Source organism: Miscanthus floridulus, chromosome 5, assembly GCF_019320115.1.
Source record: "Miscanthus floridulus cultivar M001 chromosome 5, ASM1932011v1, whole genome shotgun sequence".
Taxonomy (NCBI): domain Eukaryota; kingdom Viridiplantae; phylum Streptophyta; class Magnoliopsida; order Poales; family Poaceae; genus Miscanthus; species Miscanthus floridulus.
The window spans coordinates 139,839,455-139,847,873 of record NC_089584.1 but is presented as its reverse complement, the minus strand read 5'-3'; positions in this window follow the sequence as shown (position 1 = coordinate 139,847,873).

The following is an 8,419-nucleotide window of genomic DNA, read 5'->3' as shown; positions in this document are numbered from 1 at the left end:
GGTTAGGATCAAACAAGAAGATTGAGATGACCCTGTCCACTTCTGAGCGAATCAGGTGAGGGCCGCTAGGGCTCATCTATGTTTTCTCCCCTAGCTTTGTTTGACATGAGGTAGCCTTAAGCCCTTTGCGGGTTGGCCTTCGAACCTCGGTCGGTCGTCGCTCATATCGAATAAGACGACTACCGCTTTGTGACACAACATGAAGTGTTGTGATGCAACAACTGCATATGCAATGCTTGGATGTATGGGATGAATGTATGAATGCATGTAGGAGAATGGATGAATGAATGATTATGCATTAGAAAACAAAAAAGGGAGTTTGGCAAGGTTACCTCGATGGCTCGAGTGACGGGTCTGGGGAGCTCCTATCGGATATGTTCAAATGGGATCCATGTTCATCGTTCATGATAGGGTCGGCATAACCCACATAGGGCATCCCGCTGCTCCTTACCTATCTCTTGGTAGCCGCCTGAGCTGTCTAATCGACTTAGGGTGACCCGTTGGTCTCTCCTCGATGGAGATTCAGTTGGTGTGCCCTTCAAAATCCTGCCTAGGAAGGTGGAGGATCATTTGCGTGTAGTTGCGCCTTATTTCTCATGCCCAAGTTGTGGTAGTGGTGGGCCTAGGCCACGTCCCGCTAACTAGGTGACATTTCATCGGCGCAGGGCATATCCCATCAGCCAGGGCCACGTCCCACCACACGCTTTTTTGCATTAAATAGGGGGAAGGTAGAGGATTTTCCTCCTATTCTTTTGCCTTCCTTCAACTACTGTCGTTCCTCCTTCCTCCCTTTCGCCAAGTCTATTCATGTGTCATGGCGGTTTCTAGGAGAGAGGAGGGTATAGCGAGGGAGAGGAGAACTCATAGATTTGTTCATAAATCCAAGGTGCGATATTGAACTAGAGGCCTTCCAACATGGATGAGGAGGTGCTAGCCGCCTTCATCAAGAAGGGGCTACTCCTATCGAAGGAGGTGGCGCATTAGAGGGCTCCTTCACTAGGGGAAGTTGTTCTGCAACCTTGGGCCAATGAGGTCGTCTCCTTCCTCGCCTTCCATGAACATGGGCTCGGGTATCCTGCGCACTGGTTCTTATGTGGGCTCCTTAACGAGTGGGGCCTGGAGCTGTAGCACCTCAACTCGACTAGGGTACTAAACATTGCTGACTTCATCACTATCTATGAGACCTTCCTTAGGATGGAGCCGCACATGGACCTCTTCTGGCGGATCTTCAGTGAGCGAGCCTTGTCTGAGGGGAAGCCACCTAGGATCGCACTGGTTGGGGGATTCACTTTGCAGAAGAAACCAAAGCCATCGGTTCCCTACCTTATGTACTCCCCCTACGACTCCAACTAGGAATGACATGGTGAGTGGTTCTACATCAGGAACCTGGTGGAAGTGCAATTCCTGATGTTCACTGGAAAAAAGGCTGGAGAGGAGGGAAAGTTGGTCGTGGAGTCTCGCCGGTCAGCAGAACAGGTTGGAGGTTATTGAGACAGAGCTTTAGAGGCTTGTGTAACATGGCCTTGATAGGTTGTGGGTCTTTCATACCTTCTTCTACCATTGGGTCACCCCGTTAGCGGAAAGAACGTGACCGATGTGGGAATACTCCGGCCCAATGGATCCCGACCGTGCGTCATCGGAGGAGTTGCCAAAGGATGAAGTCTAGAGTCATCTCAATCAGGTATTGTAGTTGAGGGATAAAGACTCCCTCGAAGGGACGCTCTGTCCCCTCCATGTCGCAAAGCTGTCCAATTTGGTATGCCCCCTTTTTGTGACCTTTTCCTTCTTGTTTTGATGTTTTGATTGATTCCGAATTGCCCATTTTGAAGGGAATCATGGGATATAAATCTTGGCTGCATCTTCCAAGAGGGCTAGAAGGCGTGGCTTGGCAAGCTACCCAAAGGGAGGCGACACTTGCCAAAAAGAAGAGGAAAGCCAAAAAGGCCCGAAGGAGGTTCGATGAGGAGAAGGAGATCAACCGGCTGGTTTGGGGGCGAGAGCCGGAGTGATGTGGAGGCAAAGCTTGAGTCGGAGGAGCCCACGGAGATGCGTGATGACACAAGTGCCTCAGAGGATGAAGAAGTTAGGGCACTATTGTGTCCTTGGTGGAGCACTGTGGGCCTGGGCTACATCCGTCGATAGTGGGCATGATGTGGAGATGTGCGGTGACGTTGTTGAGTCGAGGAAGTGCGCTATGAGTGAAGACACCAAATGCGAACGAGGTGAAGTGGGCACAGGCGCTGCACCCTTCGGAGGTGTCTTCGTCTTCGTGTGCCTCTGGTCTAAGTGTGGCGAAGTATGCTGGTCGATCAGGGGGACATGATTGTTTCCCTACATCTTTAGGGTCAGCGCATGTGCATGACCCCTAGTGGGGGATTCCCCACCAGTTGCTCTAGTGGTTTCACTATAAGCTGGTGGCCATGGCTATTTGTAGGCCGATCGGGGACCGGCCGAGTTGGCCCCTCCCTCGACTGATGCGAGGGGGCATGGGGCGTGACCCGTGAGTGGTCCTCATCTAGTTGGCTCGTCATCAGTCGGTCAGGGCTTCAGGGCTCTACCGCTTTCGTCTAGGTATGCATTCGTGCCCCTTTTTGTTCTCATAGTTGAGTTTTTGAGTGTGACTAATCTACGCTTGTTTTGACAGTGGCCAGGGGCTAGCAGGACTAGGAATCTCCCTGCCTCCCATGTAGGCATGAAAACGGTACGGATATTTTCCTACCATATTCGAAACCGAATCTGTTTAGAGAGGTTGAGATCTGTCCGTATCCAAGTCTGGATATCCAACATCCGATACCGTATCCATATTCAAATACTCAAATCGCATATTTATGATGTCGATATCTAATCGTATTCTATCTGACATAGTTGACACTATCCGTATTCGAATCCGAATCCGGACAGAAATATGAAAACAAATGTAATATCAGTGATATCCATCCGTATTCGATTCATTTTCATCCCTACTCCCATGCAAGAAGAGTGGAACCCAGCCCGCAGTAGGTTGCGATGAGCGGTAGGGGAAGTAGGTTGGCGGTAGTGCGACCTTCTCCACTGGGGTTTGTGTCTTCCCAGCCGATCACGAGAATGGCAGTAGTGGCAACGGTTGTGATGGTGGCGATCCCTATGGTGACAGCAGAGGTCAGGTAAGAGGTGACTCTCATGGTCCCTCCCCCAATAGTTGCAGAGGAGAAGAGGAGGGAAACTAGGCTCCCTACCTCACCTAACAGAGGAGTGCACGGTTCACCCGCCTAGTCAGAGCTAGAGGGGTCGGGAGTAACCACGGCCAGGCCAAAGGTTGTGCATCCGCTAGTGAGCCATGGAGTCCTAGCGGTGGACATCCCCTTCTTCGGCGGGGAAGATACCAGGGTGGAGCCACCGGCCATCCCACCATCCCAGGAGCTAGTAATGATCCAGTCGTCGCATGATACTATGATGGCTAGATCTTCTAGTGGGTCAGGGGCGACCTGCAAGCTAGTGTGGCCTTGCCCCAGTGAGTCGGGAAAGGCCCAGTTCGTCCTTTGTGATGAGGAGGAGGTGAAGCTCTGGCACCTACTCAAGGAGAGAGGACTATCAATGGAGTCCGATCTCGCCGTTACCAAGGTGAGGCTCAAGGAGGCCTTGTAGAGGGTTGAGCTCATCCATTAGGTTGTGATAGTTGACCTGCCATGCATTGCAGAGGTAAGTTCTCTATGTTTTTGTTGTTGTGCTTCACTCCTTGGCCTTTCAATGGTTGTCTCAGCATGCCTGCTTCTTGCCTCATAGGATTTGGAGATGATGTCGATCTATAAGTCCTAATTTCTTTGGGAGGAGCATGGTCGGATGGAGCAAGAAACAATGGCATCGTGGCGGGTTGATGAATTCAGGCACCAGCTGGAGTCTGCCCGCTATGAGTCCCAAGATCGGGCGGCCAAGGCGACAAGAGCACGGGCGGTGGAGCTATGTGCGGTCGAGTGGGCGACTGTTGCTAAGCGAGAACTTGATGCAGCGAAGGTCCACTTGGCAGAGACTGAGGCGGTGCTTCAGAAGTCCTTGGAGGCTCTAGAGGTAGTGCAAAAGGCCCAGTCGAACACTGAACAAGAAGTGGTTGTGCTCCGGGGGCAGATGCTCGGGGTAGAGGAAGGGCTTTCCATTCTCAAAAGCACCCACCTTGGTACATATCTATTCCGCCCTCAGTTGATGCTTTGATTTTTCCTTTTCTTTGCTTCTAAATTTGTTGTCTTTTCTAGAACTAGGTGGAAAGATTGGCTCTTTGGAGCAAGAGCTAGAGACAGTCAAAGCGATAGTCGGTCAAGGCGCGGAGGCACTAGCCTAGTCCCTTGAGGAGCAACACGCTCTCAAGGGGGAGCTCGACTAGATTTGCAACATCACATAGGTGGTCATCTCTGAGGTGTTCGGGTTAGGACCGAGCACCAGTACGCCAGTTGTCCAGCTGGTGGAGGTCCCAAATAAAGTTTGGGCGCTCATCTTCGACGGTATGTTCTATAGAATGATGGGGGTGCTGACCTCGGTGGTGACCCATCACCCTAATCTAGACTTCATGGCCATCTACAGAGGATATGCTGATGGGTGGATCACAGATGAAATCCATGCGCTAGGGGAAGGTTTGGTGCCACATGCACAGATGGTTGCCGAGCAGGTCACTGCGTAGTAGGTGATAGAGGCTCGTCATTCGTCCATGGCTGAAGACGTGCACCAGGAAGATGTTGTCTAGCCTATGGTGGGAGTGGAGATTGGGTCAAAGGCGAGCATCATCCTACCCCCAATAGAGCCAAACGTCATCTCAATTGGAAGCGAGCTGCCTTCATCCTTGTTGTCCTTATTGACCATACCGATAGCCGATGCCGTTGGGAGGCCATAATAGAGTTTAGTGTAGAAATAGTCAGTTCATGTAAGAGATGAGTTCATGAGGGAGCCCCCATGTGAACAACTTTATGTTTGTGAATATTCTAAGTTCGTTTTGTGATGAAATCACTCATGAGGGGAAGCTTGTCCCATCCGCCCTTGTTTTTACCCTAGCGTAGCTTTGTTTTTTGTCCTTTCTTTTTTGCTCTTGCCCGTTGACCCATAGGCTGCAACCTTAAGAACCCGAGCATGGCCCACAAGGCTTAGCTGCTTGTAACCATAGGTCATGGTGGGGTGTGATCTATCAGGAGGTTAAAACGCAAGTTACATAGGGTAATCAAAGGAACAGAATGCCCTTTCGTTTGGGTGATGCCCTTGCATTTGGGCAAAAAGTATTACTATATGATAGTAAAAGAGGAGGGTGGTATCGCACCCCCATGGAGCCCCTAGTGACCTAGGCTAGTAGTGCTCAGGCTGGGGTGTTGTAGGAGCAAACATTGAATGGAAAGAAAATGGTAAGACCGAGTTTAAGGGAAGAAACGATGTAACTATTTGATGTTCCATGTGTTGATGAGAACGTTGCCATTGTCGTCCTTTAGCCAGTAGGCACTCGGCAAGATCACCTTAGTCACCGTGTAGGGTCCTTCCATGGTGGAGAGAGTTTATGTTTCTTTATGGTTGACTGGGTCCTTTGGAGTACAAGGTCACCGACCTCGAGGATCCTCCCCCTGATTTTTCTTTCATGGTACCTGTGGAGAGTTTGTTAGTAACGAGTGGAGAGGATGATGATCGTCTCATGAGCCTCCTCAAGTAGGTCAACCGCATACTACTAAGCCTCCGTGCCTCGGTCTTGGTTGAAGGCCTTTACTCTTGAGGCGCTGTGATCATGGTCGGAGGGCAACACTGCTTCAACTCTGTATGCGAGGAAGAATGGGGTGAATCCTGTGGACCAGTTTGGCATCGTTCCTAGGCTCCTAAGGATCACTAAAACATCTACAACCCAGCATCTGGAATACTTCTTGAGTTAGGTCGAAGATGTGAGGCTTGAGTCCTTGGAGGACCATGCCATTGGCCTGCTCAACTTGATCATTGGTACGTGGGTGCCTGACCAAAGCCTAATTGATCCTGATGCCATATCCATCATAGAAGTCTATGAACTTCTCCCCAGTAAAGTTTGTTCTATGGTCGGTGATGATATAGTTTGGAACACCAAACTGATAGATGATGTCGAGGAAGAACTTGACCATCGCTTCCAAGTGGATATTGGTGATGGGCTTCACCTCTATCCACTTGGTGAATTTGTCTACTGCTATGAGCAGGTGAGTGAAGCTACCCGTGGCCTTTCTAAGGGGTCCGACCATGTCGAGGCCCCAGACCGTGAATGGCCAGGTGATGGGGATGGTCTAAAGCTCTTGTGTCGGCTGATGAGTTTGTCGAGCATAGAACTGGCATCCTTCGCACCTACGTACAACCTCCTCTGCATCTCATAGCATAGTGGGCTAGTAAAAACCTTGGCAAAAAGCTTTCTTGACCAGCGACCTTGGGGCCACGTGATGTCCATAGATTCTGGCATGGACCTCGAGGAGGAGCTGCTTCCCTTGGTCGGTCGGGATGCACTCCACTAGATCCTAAATGTATATACAATGAGTTAGAGCATCTAGTGGCACTTTGATAACCACATTTTGATATGAGTTTCACCCCTTAATAGTACGGCTATCGAACCTAAATGTGATCATAGTCGCTAAGTGTCTTGATCACCGAAACAAAATGGCTCCTACCACTTATACCTTTGCCTTGAGCCTTTTGTTTTTCTCTTTCTTATTTTCAAGTCCAATCACTTGATCATCACCATGGCATCACCATCATCATGTCATGATCTTCATTTGCTTCACTAGTTGTAATGTGCTACCTATCTCATGATCACTTTGATAAACTAGGTTAGCACTTAGGGTTTTATCAATTCACCAAAACCAAACTAGAGCTTTCACCTCCTCTATCCAGACGAATGTGTCTGTCTTCTTGAGAAGTTTATAGAGAGACATCCCCCATCCCTTAGTCAGGAGATGAACCGGCTTAGGGCAGCCAAACATCCGGTGAGCCTCTATACGCCCTTGACGTTGCGTATAGGGCCCATGTTGGAGATGGCTGTGATTTTTTCTGGGTTAGCTTCGATGTCGTGCTCAGACATGATGTATCCAAGGAGCTTCCCCCTCAGAACTCCAAAAACATATTTTTTGAGATTCAATTTGATATTGAACCTTCGGAGGTTTACGAATGTTGGGGCCAAATTTGCGACCAGGTCGCTAGCTTGAGCCGTTTTCACCACTATGTCATCTACATAGACAACAATTGTTGGTTTTGGTCGCTCAACTTGGTCAGGCTAGTCGGGTGAGTCAATTTGGTTGGTGAAGCATCGCTGCATACATCATTGATAGGTGGCACCAGCGTTCTTTAGACCGAAAGGCATGGTTATGTAGCAGTACGAACCATACAGAGTGATGAATGAAATCGTGACCTAGTCGTACTCTTTCATCATGATCTGGTGGTAGCCTGAGTAGGCATCCAGAAAGGAGAGGATTTCGCATCCTGGGGTGGAGTCAACTATCTGGTCTATACATGGCAAAAGAAAATAGTCCTTTGGACATGCCTTGTTGAGGCCAGTATAATAAACACACATTCTCCATTTCCCAGTCTTCATTTTCACAAGAACAAGATTAGCTAGCCAGTCAGAGTGGTATACCACTTTGATGAACCCAGCTGCTAGGAGTTTGGTGATCTCCTCACCTATGGCCTTATGCCTCTCATCGTCAAAGCAACGCAAGCATTGCTTAGCAGGCTTTGAGCTCGAGACAAGGTGTAATGCATGTCGGCGACCTCCCTTGGTATGCCCGGCATGTCAGAAGGTTTCCATGAGAGCTCGCTTTCCTATTTGGCCAGGAGCTTGGTCTCGATCCGCACCATCTTGGTTGGGTTGGCAGGGTCGATCCCCACTGCCTTGGTTTCCTCGGTCAGGTGGAAGGCACTCGAGGAGGTTGGATCATTGTAGTCTAGGACTACTGGAGTCGATGAATTCCTGAGCTTCGGGAGCTCAACGGAGTTGATGATGGCTGGGGCGAGCTTGTAATGCTCGTGGTCGCACTTGTAGGCGTGTGAAAAGGTGCTACCCATAGTGATGACGCCGTTTGGTCCTAGCATCTTCAATTTGAGGTAGGTGTAGTTGGGGATCACCATGAACTTGGCATAGCATGGATGCCCCAAGATGGTGTGGTAGGACCCTGGAAAGTCCACCACCTTGAAGGTGAGGACTTCCGAGCAGAAGTTGGCTCAGTCGCCAAACATGATGGGTAGGTCGATCTACCCGAGTGGGTATGCCTACATCTCTGGGATCACGCAATGGAAGGGAGAGCTCACTGGGTAGAGCTCTGACCAGGGGATGTGCATGGCGTCGAGGGTGTCGACGTAGAGAATGTTGAGGCCACTACCTCCGTCCATCAGCACCTTGGTGAGGTGCTTCTTGCGGACATCGGGTCGACGATGAGCGGGTAGCGACCTAGTCGGGCGACGTGGGAAGGATGGT